The sequence below is a fragment of the Stegodyphus dumicola genome, chromosome 1 (genome assembly GCF_044657685.1).
Source record: "Stegodyphus dumicola isolate Sdum_Otavi_A_Nest chromosome 1, ASM4465768v1".
Lineage (NCBI taxonomy): Eukaryota > Metazoa > Arthropoda > Arachnida > Araneae > Eresidae > Stegodyphus > Stegodyphus dumicola.
In genome coordinates, this window is record NC_140768.1 from 110964657 (window position 1) to 110984822 (window position 20166).

At 35.0% G+C, this 20166-nt stretch overlaps 1 protein-coding gene across 6 annotated transcripts in view; it reads left to right on the forward strand.

Annotated features, from left to right (window-relative positions):
• The window catches only part of LOC118191118 (serine/threonine-protein kinase tousled-like 2), a 558371-nt gene that overhangs the window by 93159 nt on the left and 445046 nt on the right, over window positions 1-20166 (forward strand). For 2 of the 6 annotated variants that reach the window (XM_085819378.1, XM_085819367.1), the window contains exon 1: window positions 8263-8940. The exons of the other annotated variants lie outside the window; for them this stretch is intronic. The gene's annotated coding sequence lies outside the window, so the exon portion shown is untranslated. Of the gene's footprint in view, window positions 1-8262; window positions 8941-20166 lie in introns of those variants that run through there. 6 annotated transcript variants of the gene reach the window in all.

Consider the following 20166-nt stretch of genomic DNA (forward strand, 5'->3'; position numbering starts at 1 on the left):
ACATCTGGCAGTGTTAACAGCAGTTGAGGGTTGAGAGGAATGTTCACACTAGTATTACAGTATTTTTCACTTTGTTCTGGAGATTTTATTTTATAAGAAACCTGCAAAAAATCAAAAAGGACCGCGCTTCCATGTTCCTATTTCAATTTTCCTAGCAAAACTCTGAAATACTTCTCTCTTTACAAGAAATTCTCCCTTAGTAATTTCACCCTGATCATAATTCATTCGATAGTATTAATTTTCGTTCAAAAGTTAAAAAAGGTGTGATAAAAGTACGTAGCTCTCTAAATCACACGATAATTTCTTTGAATACTGTATATGCAGGGTGTATCAGTACATCGGGGATAAACTTTCAGGAGAGATAGAGTACACCTAGACGATGGAAAATCACACAACAATGCATGATCAGAAACGCTTTCCTGGCGCGGTAGTGACGACAGTCAAAAAAGGAAGGACACGGATAGGGTGAGAAAACGTGTTTATTATTCGGAGTACAACAAAAACATGAAGAGACAACGATCATCATCAAAGAACGCATTCAGGAGAGATTTTTTTTTGTGACGTTTGTGCGTACATATGTATCTCGCATAACTCAAAAACGAGTAGCCTCAGAACGTTGAAATTTTGTATATGGGACTACTATAGCATGTAATTGTGCATCTTCTTCTTTAGCTGCAATCGACTGCACCAAACATATATAAACATTGTGTTACCCGGTTTGTTGAGCTCAGCCTTTTTTAGTCTTTAATGTTGGTAAATTGGGTAATTTTTTCTTTAAAAGCTATTGAATTATGTTGTTCTTATATTCCGGTTAAGGTTTTTCATGCCTTTAATTACTCTGCATGCAACAGCTGTAGAATTATCAACAATTTTAAAGTTATTTACGTGGTAGAAAACTTAATGAGCGCAGCATTTGTTTATATTTGAAACTGTAAGTAGACTAACGAATTAAGTCAGTTGGTGCACCAACTTCAGTGCCCTTTTGACAAGTGGGAACAAAAGTAAACTTTCAATTTTGTGCACCGATAAATCTGTTTTTTGCCCGCTCTCCTGATTGCTTATTTTTGCTTAAAAACTTTAAATTTTAATTGTAAAATTTTCTTTAACTGTTTTTAACCATATTTGGTGTTTTCTGTATTTTACAGTTTTTAATGAAGATGTTTTGAGATCTTATGTATTTTTGCCTTGCGGGGAAGTGAGAACTGAATTAATGAAATGAGAAATATATCTCTAATGAAATTCGAGGAAATAAGTTTGAATGAAAGGCAGCAAAAATTGTGCATAATTTAATAGGCCGTACAAGGAAGTCGTGTGGTGTCCACATCAGATTTTATATATTTTATTAGTTTCGTGATGGCTGTGTCAATATGTATCCTAAATAACTCAAAAACGATTAACCTTAGAACGTTGACATTTTGCATGTGGGAATTTTGTATATGCACCTCCTTTTTTTATTGCAGTGAGCAGTACCAAAAAAGTATAGTATTTTTCTGTATGGATACTAGCTTTATTTTTATTTATTTTTGAAATTTTAATTATTTGTGTCAGGGAATTTTTTTCACATTTCTGAACTTATTTATAATTTTAACTCAATTTTTTTTAAATTGATTAGAAAATTAAAAACTTTGAATAGAGATTTTTTTTGGTTCAGAAATTCGAACTGACGAAGTGCGATCCTCATGAATTGTTGGTGATTGTATAGAGAGATTCTATTTCCCCTTGAAAAGTCAGGAGATCTCTCTATGGAGTCAACAATGAATCTCTTATTTTTATTCTTTTAATTTACTTTTAATTAATTTAGCATTTTAATTACCAATTCCACTTTCATTAATTACAGATTTGCTATCTAAATGTGCTCATTTGCTATCTGAATTATAATTCACATTTCCTATCGAATAATTTTTCATTTATATATTCTCTATTAAATTAAATTTTTAATCTTAACAGCGGTAACGCAGAATCCCTTTAAAATAAATTTTCAAACTCCTAATTAAAATATTTTTCTCCTTGTATTTCGTTAAAAAATTCTCTCTCTCTCTCTCTCTCTATATATATATATACACAAACCCGCTGCCTCACTCGCCTTAAAGGTTCTTACCCAGCCTTTATTTTCGAAATCGTTGGTCGTAGTCACATACTACCGATTACAGAAATGTTTTAAGTAATGAAAATTTTCATGTTTTGGCAATACGAAATTTTAAAAATTAATTTTCGATGAATAACGAAATCTAACTTTTAATGCGATCTGTCCGTTCCTGTGCTTTTATGTGGGAAATTTTATACTCGTTATGAAAAAATAAAATTATAAGAAGTTTGACTTCCATATGACAAAAATGGATCGGGATATTAAATTTCAAAATTTGCAATTTTTTATTTCACTTTCAAACTGATTTGAAGAATCGGTTAATTCAAAATAATTCGAGGAAATAAGTTTAAATGAAGTGCAGTAGGAAATTTGAGTAATTTAATAGGCCGTACAATGAAGTTTATGTGGTGTCCAGAACAAGGCATAATTGTGAACTCTTTAATGAAACCATTATCCTTCAGATTTATTGAGGAATAATATGTTACCCGATTTTTATTAAGGAAAAAGACCAAAGTAGATAGAATCAGAAAAACAAATTTGGAATAAGAGACACTGAGACTGAGTAAGATAACGTAATTCAGGAAAAGTGATTACTAGGAGTCTTATAAGAGATCCGAGAATTAAATTACCAGGCAGTGGGAGAGCAACTGTCGCAGGATTTCGAAGAATTTTGCTTACCATCTTATTTCGAGACTTTTCCTGAAATCTTCTTAGACATCTATCCAAGAAGGTTTCAATGAGTTCGCAAAGCCAATCGTTCGGATAATCAAACCTCTAATGCATTTTAAATATTTTCTGATTAACTACGAATAGTTTAATTAAAAGGTTAAAAAATGAGGAATCTCAATGACCTCTTTTTCCTTAGCTGGGAATTATCAGAACTTGTATAAAGGGTAAAAGGGCTGTTGTATAAAGGTTTCCGCAAGGAATTGGGATTTAATAAACTTATTACGTTTTTAACCATTTTAATCATATGAAATGTGTGCGTGGCATTGTTCGTAGACACGAATTGCATTTCAGAGGTTTCGCATAAATTTGAGAAACACTGCTTAACAGAGTTAAAATTGTGGGCAACTTTTTCAGTAGATGTATTGTTTTGCCTGTTATAGATTTTATTGAAGAGAATGAAAAAGCATTCTTATAAGGCACCTCTAACCTGACAAGTGAAATTGGTAGAGACAGAAATTCGAATCCAAATCCTGAGAACCTTGCAAAAGATTCGAGCTTTTTAAAACTTTGAGCACATTTAGATTAGTTCCTCATTAGCTTTTAGTTCCTCATTAGCTTTTTAAAACTCGAATCTTTACTCTTTTTTCGACATTTGAATATTTAGTTTCATTAATGCCCTTTAGAAATACAGGATGGTTATAAAAAAACTTCCCCGATTTATGCAAATGAAATTTCAGTTATTGTTGTTTGAAGTTATCCGTTCGAAAGTGAGAGGATTTAAAACTATAGACATCTCACTGCTTAAGATTAAAGGGAAAAAATTTCAAAATTTTCGAATGACAGCATCCACGTTTGTCCTGCGCAAATTGTCAGCGCATTGTAAAACCGTAAAGGGCGGTGGAACAATGCATGTAATGATGACAATTGCCGGCGCAAAAATTTGCAAAGAACAGCATTGTAAAGGGTCGTAGGGACGGTGACAACACAAGAGAAGGAAAAAAAAAAAAAAAACTTTTATTGGAATTGAAAGTTTTTTAACCTATATTACGTTTCAAGGTAGAGTCAGCTCCTGTAACCTTGCAGTTTTGGGGGCCGCCTCAACCTCACTTCAATTTATTTCTGGTTCTGGGGTTATCTGAAATGTAAGATGTACACATCAAATCCGCGAGATTTGTCAGAACTGAAAGATGCCTTAGAACATGAAGTTATAAGGATACCTCTTGCGATGTTACGATCCTCATTAGTAGTTCCTCATTAGTTCCACCTTAGTAGAAGATAACACTTTGCATGAAAGAACAATCCCTTTCATGCAATGTGTTATCCTCCATTAAGGTGGATATGTTGAGTATTTTTGTGTCTGACGTCTGCACATACGGACAGAATGAACAACTCGCTATTCCAAAACGAAAAATAAAATGGTATGAAAATGAATTTTTTCGTACTATTTTTCTGTACTCCGCCAAAAACATCGTGGGAGAAAGGAAGCAAGGAGAAAACATCGCAGTTCTAAAACATCGTGGTACAAAATATCCTCGTCGAAAATAAAGCGAATCAAAAACTTCGCGGTTTAAAAACATTGTCGTCGAAAATATCGTGGTAAAAAATAAAGTTCCTACAAATCATCGCATGGCTATGACATCGCTCACATGCGTTTTTCGGGTTTTAAAAGCTGTAAATCCATTTTCGCATAGATTTGGTAACGCGAGAAGGAAAGAAACTTAAGTATTTAAAAATTGAAAATTATTAATGAGAAAATTAATGCAACTTATAGCACTTAATAGAATTTTTAATTTACATAGTTAATTAACAAAGGTCATTAATAAATTAATCTTTTTTATAAATTTTTTCATAATTTTTTATGAAAAATGCCTCCTAAAATGCTTAGATAAAGGAAGATAAATAACTGCATGAGGTTACCTCAGTAAAAATTGCTTAGTTAATTATTGAAAATATTTTCTTTCACATTTGTTAATCTGTTATTCTTTTGGTGGAAATTATATCTTGCTTTGTTTCTGTTTATTCTTAAAGTGTCGTTAACATTTCTTGAGCTTCCAAATCTATGCATTTACAACTTTTAAAACCTGAAAAGCGCATGTGTGCGATGTTATCGTCATGCTATGATTTGTAGGAGCTTTATTTTTTACCACGATGTTTTTATTTAAACTGCGAAATTTTTGAACCGCTATATTTTCGACGACGATATTTTGTACCACGATGTTTTAGAACTTCGATGTTTTCTCTCTTCTCCCAGGATGGTTTGTACTACAACGTTTTCGCTTTGCGTTATTTTCTCCGTGACGTTTCCGTCCGCGATGTTTTCGGCTGTAACATTTTCGCGTAGCTCAGAAACTATTAGCCGTAGAATGCTGAACTGGGACTGCCGTAACATTTGGTTTTCACTTCAATTTGTTATTGCAATCGGCAAATGTACATATATATGTAAGATATAACAAAATACGATGGCTGCGCTAAGAAATGATTGGCAACGTCATAATTAAGTATTCTAAATTTGGCGTTCTCCCTCTAAATTCATCTGTTCTTCCAAATTCGAGATCTGTTACATAACGCTGTTTCAAAAATGGAACTAAAACCCAAAATTAACCAATCACAGATTAGCTGTACTTATGCACTTAAAATCTATTATAAATAGCTACTAACTGAGTAGTCCGGGCTGGCTGCGTGGACGTTTTCGTGGCTTTCCCCATGTGTAACGTGTATACGAGGCCAGTTTCCCTTAGAAAGTCCTCCACGAAGGCATCCCTTCCCTTAGGCAGATAGCCCTCGAGGCTTGCCATAATCACACACACACACTAACTGAGTAGTCTCTTTCGCCTGTCTGCTAACAGCGTGTCACTCAGCCTCTGCTAGCTATTCACCATTATTTAAACTAATGTAACTGCATATCTAAATTTATGGGACGCGTTTAGCACCCCTAATCTTCTACAAGTTATGATGATATGTGCTAAGAAATTCGTCATCCAGAAATAAACGATGTTTGACTAGTAAGCTGGTGGTGCATCTTCTAAAATTATATCGGGTCATTCCACTACGTAGCAATTTCCAATTATCTGCGCAGCAGTAGTTTTGGCCATGATTAGAACGTGGATTGTTTTTATCTCCCGCCAGAAGTAAAATATTACACATATATAGTGTGTAATAAAGCAGACTTAGAAGAAATGAACAGCAGGATTTTTTATTGCGTAGAACGCTGAAATGTTGATCCATAATGAATAGGAGACTGGCAGCCGAGGCAGATGAAATGTTCATTTTTGTTTCAGTAAACATGTTGCCGCCACAAACAACTTGGCACACTACCTGTGCCTATTTCAAAATCTTTTACTTTTTTTATAGCTTTGCAGTAAAAAAAGAGCAGATATCCAGTTAGGCCGAAGTGTAGAAGAGCAAGTAAGTAGTTGTGTTTAGAGTGAAATCTTAATTCAGAAACAGTTAGTTTCGGTTCTTATTGCATTTTATTGGATAGTTAATACTGCTGTAAAAATATTATTGTCTTTTTGACTTTTAACTCCATTTACGTTTATTAGTGTTACTTAAAAATCATATAACATGAATTAGCCTCGAAATGACGCAGTGCAGGGGAAAAAAAAAAAAAAAAAAAGTTCTTCCTAACCAACTTAGGCATTAAGGGATTATTTTTTTTAAATTTAAATTCCTTTTTTCTTTCTTTTACATTTTTTTTCCCTTACATATCCCCCTCCCTTAAAGAAGAAAAAGACGTAGCGATAGAGAAGCGTTTTTAAAGAAAAAACGTTAAAGCTATATCAAATCGTATATATAAATATATACCCCCTTACCAGTACCTCCTACATACATATATGTAGGAGGTACTGCCCTTACCTGGCCTTTATTTTCGTAGTCATAAACGTGCACTAACAGAAATGTTTTAAATGCCAAAAATACTCATGTTTGGACAATGTCGTTTTTTTTTATTGTTATTTTCTATAAATGCCGAAATCTAACTTTTAATGTGGTCTCCCGGTTTCTATACTTATATCTGAGAAAGTTTTATACTCGTTATGAGAAAAAATTATGAGAAGTTTGATATTTAATTTTAAAGTTTTCAGTTTTTCATATCATTTTCAGCCTGTCTTGAGGGATCGGTTAAATTAGGTTACAACAATTCAAAGAAATAAGAAGAAATAAGTTTTAATGCATTGCAGCAAAATATGTGTATAATTTAATAAGCCGTACAAGAAAGTCATGTAATGTCCATATCAGATTTTTTTAATAATTTTTATGGCCATTTCTGGTGGTGGAGTGCGGCGTGGAAGGTCGAAGTGGAATGGCGCTTGGGGAGCGGTGTCTGTTTTTCTGTCTGCAGCTAGTGTCAAGCTGTGAAATTAAGCTGTTTACTAGTACATATATTACAAATACCCATTCTGCTATGGCTGTATTGCCACTTTTCCAGAAAGCTCAAATACTAGCTTTATTGCAGGTTGCACGGAGCTGCAGATCACCTATGTTACCTTATGTTTAACAAGCATCTTATTCGATTTATCTTTATTTTTTTTATTCATTTTATTCGAGTCTCTTTTTCTGGAGTACTTTTTTTTTTTCATGTTCATCATTGAAAACCTGGGATGAATGGAACTGCTAAATGTTTTCTAAATATTTCTTATATATTCCGGTAGATTATATCTGTGCACATTATTTTTGTGCATGCCGCCCTTGTAACCGGTGATTAAGAATGCTGACAACTGGTAATTTGACGTGGGTTCGAAACTAGGCGAAAGGTTAGCTGCATAGCTTGTTTTCATCATATGTAATGTGAACACGCGCCAGTTTCCTTTAGAAAGTCCTGCACAAAGGCATCCCCTTAGGCAGGTAGCCCAGGTGGTCATGAAGTAACTTTTACGTACATATATGTTAATATTGAGGGGGGAAATGACTGCTAAAGCTTAGATAATTTATTTTAGCCAATCACTTAAAGACCATTTACTTTAACAGGAATATCTTCATGGAGCTGACATAAAATCCTTTCGCAGGTACCATCAGGAATCGAACCCGGGACGAACCGACTACTTTTTCACTGAGTATCATCTTAGATGCGGTGATCCCAAATGCTTTGAAACGAAGGCTTTGCAAATCTGGATAGCGAAATACAACTGCCCGAGTTCCTCTGGTACGAAATACCCGCTGAACGTAAATTAGATAACCGCATGTGAGACGCAATCATCCACTTTGCGTTACTGCACTAGGGAAAGACAACAGGTTCATATCAAGTGCAGGTGGTGAGTCTAGACTTATGCTTTCACCGAAACCTTGAAAATTTTTCTTGGAATCGCAGAATTTTTTTAGTTTAGGCAACGGAAATATAATATGCGTCTCTTCGAGGATCACGCTAACAAGACTTCTATTCCTTTTTAACGGCTGTTTTGTTTTATTCTTTACCCTTTCACTGCGGAGATGTAATCGCGGTGTGGCGGTAAGTAACCTCTTTCTGCAACAGCGCAACAACGTAAACGTCGGAAATGCAAATGTCATCCGAGGAGCTTCTATGCAGCGATTTTAAAAGCAGATTGAGCCCGAGTAATTCTCGAATTTTCACCAAGGCAAGAGAAGCTGCGGATTACCGTGCTAAAGAGAAACCGATAGGAATGGAGGGGGTCTTGTTTTAGGGTTGCTGTAATAGCGTTAGCCGTCTGTTTGGTACACTCGATTCCACCTCCCTCTGGGAAGACCCTAGAAACTCCCTTCTTCGAACTCATATATAGATAGATACCTCAACCTGGAATGGGCCTCCATGGGTGAGATAAGAGAAAAATGATACTGAGTCCATAGTGATTTGTTTGTGCCATTTTTTCCTTCAAGGTAGTGAGATTTTGGTGGCCCAGGGACTTAAAAAGGAGTGTTGGTGTTTCTAAAGGCTCAAGTCCGAAATTTTTTAATTAAAGCCTTTGTCAAAATTGTGTGCAGCTTTAGTGCTTAAAAGAAAGTCTTTTTGATTTAAAGAATACTGTCAATTCATCATCTGCTACAGACTTTATTTGGGATTACGTTTTCAGTGGGATGTCTGATATTTCTGTGGAGTGGAAGCGGCAGTCATTGTCGTGCTGAGTCATTCGAGTGAGGTTCGAAATACCATAGCTGTGAGTCTTTTGTATGTTCTGCTTCCTTTCATGAAAATTGGATGATTGAGCAGCTCTGTCATCGTTAAGATTTCTGTCGTAAGTGTGCCTTTGTATTATTATTATTATCGTTATTACTTCTTTTTATTTAAAAGTGCGGATAATTTAACTAAGTAATTTAGCTTTTAAAATCTGTTATGTAGAAAAATCTAGTTGTAGTAGTAAGCCTTCTAACTATTTTCGGTAATCTTATTAAGAGCTTAAGAGTTAAACAGTCTTTTTGGCAGAACTTAAACAGGTAATCATATAGTTAAATACAGTAACTAAAATATTTATCAGTAACTAACTCATAGAATAGTTTAGAAGCCACACATCAATGAAAATAAGCTGAAAGTTTAATCAACAGCGCAATTTACATGGTACCATATCTACCAAAGATGAGGGTGCCCTTCGTGGAGAACTTTCTAAGGGAAACTGATTGGTATTTACGTTACACGTAGGGAAAAAAATCCCGAAAATCCCCTGAAGCTAGTTCATTTACAAAGATTTGGATCGTATTTTCGGCAACACTGTTTCTGACATCTTTGTCAATTTAGCGATAAATTATGTCTTATCAATTTAACCGCCAGTAGGCATGAATAAGAGTTATAAGAATTACTTGGATTATGACATAGAGGGTATTAGGCTTGCCCTAAAGCTTAAGGCTGCCTTTAAGCCTTAGGGCAAGCCTAGAGTCAGGGCTGATTAATTAAAGGCTAACTGTTAGACAATTTAAGCACGTGCTTAGGGCATCAAGGAGAGGGATCACCAAAAAAATTCCGATTTCCGATTTCACCATGGAATGTATGGCGCAGCTAAACCAAAACCGAGAGAGACAGAGAAGAAATAAAGAAAAAACTGGCATAAACCATGGAGGTGCCAGAATCTGTTAAATGCTTTAAAGCCTTTAACTGGGTAGGATGCTTTCGTAAAGGACTTTTTAAGAAAAACTGACTCGTATTTACGTTACACAGAATGTCCCAACAAAAGAGCCGGAATTTGGTATGACTCCCCCCCCCCCAAAGGAAAAAAAAAACACTATTTTTAGAAAATGGAAAATATTTTTATGTACCATAAACAGGCAGAAGTTCCAATTTAAAAATGTCCAGTTTCATTTGACCTGACAACATTGACATTTTATCAGTGTCAATTCATTTCGCAGCTTAGTCGGTATGGAGCGTTACCCAGAGGAGCAGGAAGCTTTGATTGTGAAAAACTCAGTACAAGAATGGAGATTGTGTAGAGACATTAGGTACTTTTTTCTTTTTTCGGAGCAAGAGAGATGAAAAATTAGCAACGCCTTCGTCGGGAATCGAACCACGGACCTCTGAAATACCGGCTCAGTGTGCTGATCACTAAACCACGAAGGCACGCTAGGAAGGCGGGAGAAATACCAAACAAGTATTATGCACAGAATGCTAATAGATTTCGTGCAATAATTGGACGTTAAAGCTCTCGTAATGGAAACAACAGTTCGCAGATTGATAAAGAAATTTGAAGAGCCAAGTTCGATAGCAAATATTAAATCACCACGCTTTCGATCCAGCCGGTGTATTGGAAAATCTATTATGCGTGACAGTATTATTTGCAAGTCCTAAAATATCCGAATTAGAATATTAGGAAGACTAACAAGAAAGATTTTTAAATAGGAAATTTAGTGTTTCATAACCCATCCTCAGTACGCAGTTTGTGAAAATGTGATTACGAATTCCATCCAAAGTGTGCGGTTTTGGTGTGCAAGTCGTGAATATTATTATTTTTTGTTCTTAAATCGAAGTATTTACCTGCCGAAAGTATGTAAAAGTGTAATATTAGGCAAAGCAAGAGCCTTGTGTATGGCATAGATATTAATAAAGAGTCTAGTGGTTTCGAGGGCGAGCCCATTCGCCGAACTGAACTACTAGTGTTCAGTGATTTTACCGCTTGGGCAGCTGAAGTTCGGTGCATACATAATTTGGTCAACAGTATCGTATGTTCTCACACATTCAATATTGTGTTATAGTGACTTAATTGTCATGCTTCTGGATTTGCATGTTACTGCCTTAGGAGAGAGTATTCAGGGAGTAATAAGAAAGTTCTTGACATGAAATTAGTCGTTTTTCTGTTGCGAAAACCTCATGCAGCCAACTTTGTCAGCTTCTGGGAGTAGAACCCGGTGAAAACTACCAGTGTGTCGTTCCGTTAGCCACTGAGCCTTTTATGCCTTTTGGAACAAGTGCCCATCAGCGACCGAATGGCAAAATCGATGAGTACTGATAATTGTACAACTCGAATTTATATACTGGTGAAAAGCTTTGTTTTCATAGGAGTTTTTGCGATTTTTCTTGTACATAACATAAATAACTTTGTAAGTTTTACACGATTTTTCTTTTTAATTTTAATTCAGGTATGAGGTAATTTCGTTTAGAAGAACCCTCCATAAAGAAGGCATCGTTATCCTAAGCCTGAGAAGCATAACGTTTCCGCCTTTTATCATAACTAATTAATCTAAATTAATCCAAATACTTGTGATACGTGAGAAGATTCATAATTGATTACTGATTGTTCGCTCCGGATTCGGTAACCAGCAAATGGCGTACGGGTTTCGTGATTTTGCCCATTTATAAGGTAAGCACAAGATAGTTTCCATTCAAAAGTCTTTCACGAACTTATAACTTCGGTCAGACAGGTTAGCCTTTACGCGTTTTGTTTTATAGCAAGACATAAACAAGCGTTATAAACAAGTGTTAGCTTGTGTTATTCTTCCATGTTTTCACCGCGTGCAGCGTGAATATAAACTAATTTCCCTTAAAAAGTCTTCCTCGAAAGCATCTCTTCCTTTAGGCGGATAGCCCTCCCGCGTTTTACTGTAACCCAGATCATCCTAATCCGGTATTATTGCTCTCATATATTCACGATTATAAGTAGGTCAGAACATAACATATGTTATGTAATGAATATATGAAACTTACCTTGAAATATCAGTGTGCTGTCTGTATCATTCGTAAAACAAAACGATATATTACTGTACCTTTCATAGTTGTAATTTCAACTGTTCAACGTTACATTATTATTTATTTTTATTTCATACGAAAAATTGTTGGGCTGAATAGTAAAAAACAAGTTGTGAAGGTTACCATTTAGAACTAGTTGATAACTATAAGTTAAAATGGCAAGTCTGATAACGGTGGCTTATCTGAGTGGGTTGTGGCAAAACAGTTTTATTCTATAATTTAATTGCTTGAGTTAAATAATGGCTTTTCGTACAGCAAATAATGGGGGGGGGGGAGAAATGCGAACCGCCTGTTTATAGAATTACCTAAACCTGCTTTGAAGTAAAGAACAGGTTTTTTTCTAAAGTGCTGAAATAACAGTTGATGAAACTTGGGGAAGGAAAAAGAGGCAAATATTTGGTGTATTTGTTAAAAATTCATTCTCTTCTCTTGAGCTGTTAAAAAAAGTTGTTCACATAGGTTTGGGATTAATGTTTCGTATCAGAATTTCGTAGCAGTGAAATGATTTCGCGCATAATGTTAAAAGTTTATGCTAATGTCTTTTTAGTAACGTGTTTAATGTCACCAACGAAGTGCTGATTTTTTTCAGTAGTTTAATATAGCCATACTTTTGTAAATTAGTATATCGTGTAAGGTTTAATTTAATTAACAACTTATTCGTTAGGTTAAACCTTTCCCACTTTTCTGCTTTTTCGCGTACTACACCAGAATTACAGATTTTAAACGAGCTTAACTAACGAGCAAGAATCTGAGTTTAAAACGAGAGCTCTGGCAATTTGGTTTGTGAATATGAGATCTTCCGGCTGCTGGTAAGCAAATTTTGCCCCCGTAATCGCGACATCCCATTTCAGCCTCTCCCACTTCAGGTTTCGATAGCTGGTCCCTCCAAAAAAATCGTCCTGCGTCAACGTTTTTGCATCTCTTCTTCAGATGTTTAAAATGAGAGCATTAAAAATCGTGCATTTTAGCTTTTCTTTTTATCTTTTCCTTCATTATAGTTGGTGAAGAGACTTAATTAAAAAAACAAAAGCTGGACGAAAGAATAACGCGTGCTTTACACAATATTATTGTTTCAGGAAAAAATATTTCACGTTTACTTTGTTAGGTAACAACGCCAGTGACATATTTGTTGCATCTAAACAGTGTTGCATATGAAATGTAAAGTCCTGAGCATCATTGTGATATTACTTCATACCTATTTCACGGTCATGTTTTTAGCTTATTTTTCGTTTAACATAAACCTTGAGTTTAAAGGCTGAAACAAAACGCTCCTAACCCACCAGATAGATAACGATTTTAAAAATTGCCTCAACGAGGAAAGCCTGAAGTGGAACACAACCCTTGTAGTTTTATAAGAATGCAGGACATATTAGGAGCCGAATTCTTAGGCTTTACTACCTTGAATTGTTAATATCGAATAACTATCGTATTTATTATCAAAGCTCCTAACAACAGAAGTTTAAATTGTTTTTCCCTTCATTTGCAGTTGAAATAACACTACTTTTATACATTTCTTAAACCGCCCATGTGGCTCGCGCTGCTGGTTACTGTATCATGACGCAGTGGTTTGAATACCGGATAGAAGGCATAGGTGTCTAAATGTATAGTGTCTGTGCGGCTTGGGGATACTGGTGAGCTGAAAGTCCCTTCGAGAGGTTTGTGGTAGACAAGACCCTCGGATCCCGTCATCCGGTGTGCTGTTCATCAAAAATGGTATTAAATTTTTCCGTTCTGGCAGATGTAAAATCGGTCTTCCCCTTTAGTGTGCACCCCGAGCAACGTTTTTCAGTGACGTCACGACCGACAGTTTTGGCCTTTCGCGACGAATGCCTTCCCGTCGAGGGACAAAAAGTGCATATCTTGTTATTAGCTATATTCAAGTAATTTCTGCTTCATTTCCGTTCAGTGTGCTTCTTTTCATGTAAAGCATACGACTAAGTCTAACTTGAAGAATAATGTCAAATGAGGGGCGAAAATAACTGTTGTGCGCGGTAAATGAAGACAGGAATTATAGTTCGTAAATAAAGAAGGGTTGGAAAAATCTTAAAGTAGTAGATTGTAGCAAAGCTACTTACTCGGTATATTTAATGATACTTACTAATGTACTTACTAATATTTAATGATACTCGGTATACTTACTAATGTGCAGGCAGACTGGCCTCTTTAAGTTCATAATTTGGGTCTTAAGTTCACGAAGTTACGGAGATTTTTTTAACCTCGTTTAGAACAATAAAAATGTTTGCCTCTTATTCAAAAAATTTATTTCATTTTATTACTTTTATTTATTTGTTCTGAAATAGGTTAATTACATCCGATTAATTTTAATTCTGCATTAACAGACTTGACATTAACAGACAGAAAATGAAACAAATTTCCTAGCAATTATTCCTCTGCCAAATAAGATGATTTAGCTAATCGTGTATATTAACTTCTGCAATGGGAAGGCTCTGCAAAGGCTAATCGAAATCATGTATAGCACCTACAGCGCCGAAAACGCCGTCTTCATATATCTTGCGAGACCACCAGCGGCGGAGTGGTAAAATTCGCTGAACACCAGTGTTTCGGTCCGGGCTTCGAATCCCGTCGAACGGGCTGTCTACATGGAGGTTTTTCGTGGTGTTTCCCATTTGCAGCGTGTATATGATCCAGTTCCCCCTAGAAAGTCCTCCACAAAGGCATCTCTTTAGGCAAATAGCCCTTTAGTGCTTTATCATAATCAACACAAATGAATCATGCGTCATAATGCAGTGATCTCAAACTGGCGATACACTAAGCAATTTTATGCGGCATGCTAATACATTTCAAAAATGCATTTGTTGCAAATACAGTGTTGCGAAGATTTCAAGCTTATCATTTGAAGTCCGAATTTACGTTCTTTTTCATAACCGTTAAAAACGAATGTGAAAAACGCACAAAAAAAATCTATAAAATGATCTAATTAAATTCACAGTGGGATATAAATCTTACTCAAATATTTGAAGATACAGATTTTTTACTTTTATTCATACTTATCAAAAATCAAATAAGCACATTTACGAATTTTTGCGCTAAGAATAGTTGCTTTGTTAGAGAATACATTTTTATGTGAACAGCCTTTTTTCCCCGGTTGAAAGTGAATAAGAGCAAAACACAGTTCACCAATTAGCATTTATAATCCATAATGAAGATAATTTCTACCATTTTTTCTTTGAGGCTAACACCTTTAACAGATTCGAAATGCCAACAAATATCAAGCTGTAATAAGAAATATTGTAATTACTATTAATTATTATTAATTGTAATGCGTCTTTTCAGTTAAGTGTCGAAGAAAAATTTGATAAATAAGAGAAAGAGGCAAGGTTGTCATTGTTTAGTTGTCAAGTTCTGTCCCACTTGAAAAAACGTTTTCATGATTTGTTTATTTATAGTTTAAATTCAACATATTAAGAGTTGTATGCAATAAATGTCTTAAATGAAATAAATAAAGGAATATCCCTCCGTGGTAGAAATTTTTAAGAAAGTTAGATACACCGAAAATGGGATCGTTTCCTTTTGGTCACCGAATGGTTGACATGCATATAGTCTGAAATATTAGTATTTCGCTATAAATATGCTTGAGGTATGAAATGTAACCTACAAAATTTCTTCCAAATACCAAACTTCAGATTGTAATAGAAAACAAATATAAGAGTGATTTTTTTCTTTATGCTGTTATTATTATTGTTAGTCCAAAGAAGCAATTTGCCGAGAAGGACTATTAATTTCGTTTTGCATTTTGCGTAGATTCACTACAAGCGTTGTTTCACTTTTCAAATTGTTGCCAGCAAATATTATCGCCCTGCATTATATTTAAAGAAATTAAATAATGAAGAATCTACAAAAATGTATGTATGTTTCTAGCATTGTGATAAAACAACGGTACCTAGAGCCATCCAATTTTGAATAACGTAATCCTCCTGCGAACATGGGCATCTGGAAGCCCAAATTTAAAATTTGTTTTATTATCGATTTCGTATTTTGTAAAATTTGAACGAATTTTTGATTAACAAACTCAAGGATTTCAAAGCGAGCAATGGCAACGTTGTACAGAAAGAACATTTTTATCTCCAGCGCGCGGGACTGTGTGTCGGGAATTCTAAAGATATGCTCATTTAAAAATTATTTTGCCATATTGCTGTTGAACTGAATTTTATGGTTTAAGTGCGAAAAACATGATATTTAATAAATAAAGGTAACGCACAAAATGTTAAAAAAACGCCCCTTTGATATAATTTAAAGTCTGAAACTTTTCAGATTTTATTATTTTTGCTACCTTAAGTTATGCATGCTTTGATAAATGTTTGATGTGAAATTTAAAATTTATTTCAAAAAGTTTTTATTTTGGTGGTAATTTTTTTAAAATTTGTTTAAAAGAGAATTTCTGGTCCATCGGCTGTTTTAGGATGGTATTCGACCCGCATAGGATTTGAGTTTGAGACACCCCTCTTATGATACACAAAGAGGTAGAGAAATGAATGCAGCAGCACGTAAGGGACCCAAATCCTTTTCCTTACTTATAAGACATTTACGAAATGCATAGAAATAGCAGAGAGTGTTTGTTCAAAGTTACATTCTGTAACACCCGATTAACATCATCGGGGCATAGAATCACGTACGTTTTGGACAATTCGTACTTCCGACCCAGCTGCAGTGCTTATAAGGTACTCACCAGTACTCAACAAGAATATCTCTCATCAGTCCTTTGGTGCTGTTTATCTCACGGGCCAATGAATGGACAGCCACTTCTGATTTACTGATGTTTAGGTATCATGTTTAAGTAATGATGAACATGTGAAGATAGCGTTTGCGACGTTGCATTTCTGTACTATTCCTATTTATCTTTGTGCAACCTACGCATTCTCTGGTTAGCTGTATCACCTTGAATACTTATAAATTCCTCCAAAATACTCAGCAGTTGGTTTCATAGTGGTCATTGGAATTGCCCAGTTTATATGGAGATACTCGTTATACTCCGAAGGGTCGAGGCGCAGATTCCGAATGATATAGATTTTGTCATCGGTGTGACCTGCAGCGTAGAGGTTACGCTTAATTCGTTGGTACAATAGATCTGAGATGTTGAGGTTTGGGCGAGATGGTTAGAACATCCAGGGATACCATTGCCTTGAGTGTTTTGATCTATGTTCCTGTTAAGGCGTATACTTATTTCTGAAAGATGGAAACTTCTTACTTCCTTTGTATATTGGTTGCGGGATTATATTGCTAATTAATTTAATGGAAATGTACTAACGAGCCGCGGAAAATTGCTTCGAGGCCGCCAGTTAGAGAGATCACTGCCTTACAGAATGTAACAGATGTCAATTCTCTTTCGTCAAGGGTGTCAAACTGGCATCCGAGGCAATGTAATGCGGTCTGTCTGCGAATACATTTCAATTATGTATTTATTGCAATACGGTGTTACAAAGATTTCGAGTTTGTTAGTTTTCATTTCCATTAAAAATAAACGTGAACAACGCGCCAGAAAATCTATGAATGTAATTAATCAATCTACACTATGATATAAATCTTATTTAAAGATACAGATTTCATTAACGTATATTCGTACTTGCAGGTAAATAAATAAAATAATCTTAGTTACGAATTTTTGCACTGAGAATAATCGTTTTGTTTAGGAATACATATATATGCAAACAGCTTTTTTTTCCTCCATGGTTGAAAGCTGATAAGAAAAAAACCTCATTGACCGATGAGCATGTACAATCCGTGATAAAGATGATTTCCAGTAATTTCTCACCAAGGCTACAAACGTTATCAGAATCTAATGCCGTCTAACGTCTAGCTGTAGTAAGAAATAAAGAATTAATTATTTGCATACAAACATGTGTATTTTAGTTTATGCGCCGAAGAATAATTTAGTAAGTAAGAGAAAGAAATTAGGTTGTCATTGTTTGTTCTCAAGTTTTGTACTACTTGGAAAAGTTTCACTAAAAATTTTCATAATTTATTTACTTTAATTTAAATTTTTAAGTAAATTATTTAGTGATTAATTAAACGTTCTGGTATTATTTGAAGAGAAAGTCAGTCAAGAATTCAATATTTAGCTGTCAGTATGTTTGAATTACGAAGCGTAACCAATAAATGTCTCTTGCAAGTACAAAATTTTAGATTTCAAATAGAAAATAAATAGAAATTTGAGTTTCTCTCCTTCATAATATTATTGTTATTGCTTTCGTCACGTTTTCATAAATATTTAGTAAGCCAAATTTAACATTTATTTCAGGTATTTTTAATTTTGTTACTTTTTTCATTTTGAAAAAAGACAAAAAAAGGGCCCTTGAGTTGTTTTCATATTATACATGTGACCCGCATACAATGCGAGTTTGGTACCCCTGTGTTACAAGACGTAACAGAGTGTTGAAAATTGCCAAAAGTAATTGTTTTCGTAATACAGTGTGTGAAATGTAACACAGTAAATGTCTCACAGGAATGTAAAATGTAACATAGAAAGGGCGAAGAACTTGAGAACGACTAACCATTTTGATCACGGCTGTTTTTAAGGTATATGGTTTACTGTTTACAAGAATTGCACGAAATAAATTAACGACCATGACATTAGTCGTGAAATTTTGTGCATTCTCCTTTTCGATGACTTTGGAAAGGAGAATGCACTAAATTTCACGACTTCTGCAACAGCGACGCTAATTTCGGCGGCAAATCTTCAGGAGAGTCAAACTGCGTCTTTTAAACAAGATCCATCGTCGTTTCAATACATGTATTACAGTTATTGGTCGTTCATTTGAAGAATTCTTGTAAATATCAAGCATTATTTCTTATAAATGCGTGTGAGCGTCAAAAGGGCTTGCATGTTAGGCCGAGCGGTAAAGTCGCTGAACACTGGTAGTTCGGTCTGAGGTTCGAATTTCGCGAACGGGCTGGCTGCATGGGCGTTTTCGTGGTTTCCCCCATGTGTAACGTGTATACGAGCCAGAGCTTAGAAAGTCCTCCATGAAGGCATCCCTTTCCCTAGGCAGTTAGCCCTAGTGTGCTTTGCCGTAATTAAATAAACCAAACTCTTTGCATGTTTTTCGTATCAACTGCATTTTCGCATTCACATTTTATTTTTCACCACATTTCGATTCTGTTACATCTTGTATATGATGAATAAATGTTACAATTAAGACTGACTCATGACTTTAGTAAGCGAAAAAATAAGTTATCGTGTAATTCGCCAATAGAAATTGGATCTTCGTTACCGAAACCTGTTTTCGTTTAATCCAATTAATTATTGAATTTCCTTGCAGTTGATGCTGTAAATCATCTTTAGACTCCAATGACGATGTATAGTTTGACCGACTACGTATGTACAGCTTCTATTCTCTTGAAGAATTATTTATTGTTCAAAAATATTCGAGGATCTTCCGCAATCGTCCGCGAAATTCTAACCATTTCCATATCTGTATGTCTTCTGTAGGTTTTATATCTGCCTAACATTTAAGTGTATTGAAAGGGAATATCAGCGTTCTATGAAATGTGTACAAATCTTTCCTACTTTCTTTCGTAATGTTTGACATTATATTTTTGTTTAACTTGTTCTATGATATTAACATCTTTCGAAGATTTATACATCAAGCTATTTGTAAATATCATCATTGTTTTCCCTTGTTACATAGTTGCATACTTCCATCTATCTACCTCTGCAGCGAATTGCATCCTCTTCAATTGTGATTGGCTTCCGGAAATTAGCATTTCCTCTCCGTGCTTAACTTTTGGAAGTGAGTGTGTATATATATATAGAAAGAGAGAGAGAGAAAAATGTATAATGAGTCCAACTAGTGTCATTTCATACAAGCATTAAATGTTTCTAATTAGACATCTCTTGATTAAACGCATTTGCATTTAAATCAGTTAAACAAAAACGTAGAAAAACTATTCTTAACTATAAAAGTTTTTTACTTCAAGGAGTGGAAACATGCTGCTTTTAAATAATTGAGTTTGTTGATTAAAATGTACTTATAAATAAATATTTTTTATTTTGTCGAATGACAAGAATCAGGTGCGTTGGAGTTAAAAATGTTCTAGTTCGTGCAGTGTTGCCACTGTTCGATTTCAGATTACGGAGTTTTTTAATAAAAGTTCCTTAAATTCGTTTAAAATGTGAAATAAAACAAAAACAAATTAAAAATTCAGCCTTCGAGGTGCACATGTTTGATTGGAGGACTACGCGTGTTCAACATTTGGTTACTCTGGGTCCTGCCGTTTTTTTCGCTACGCTGGCACATCAGATCCTTCCATTGTATCTAATCGTCGCTGACGGAAC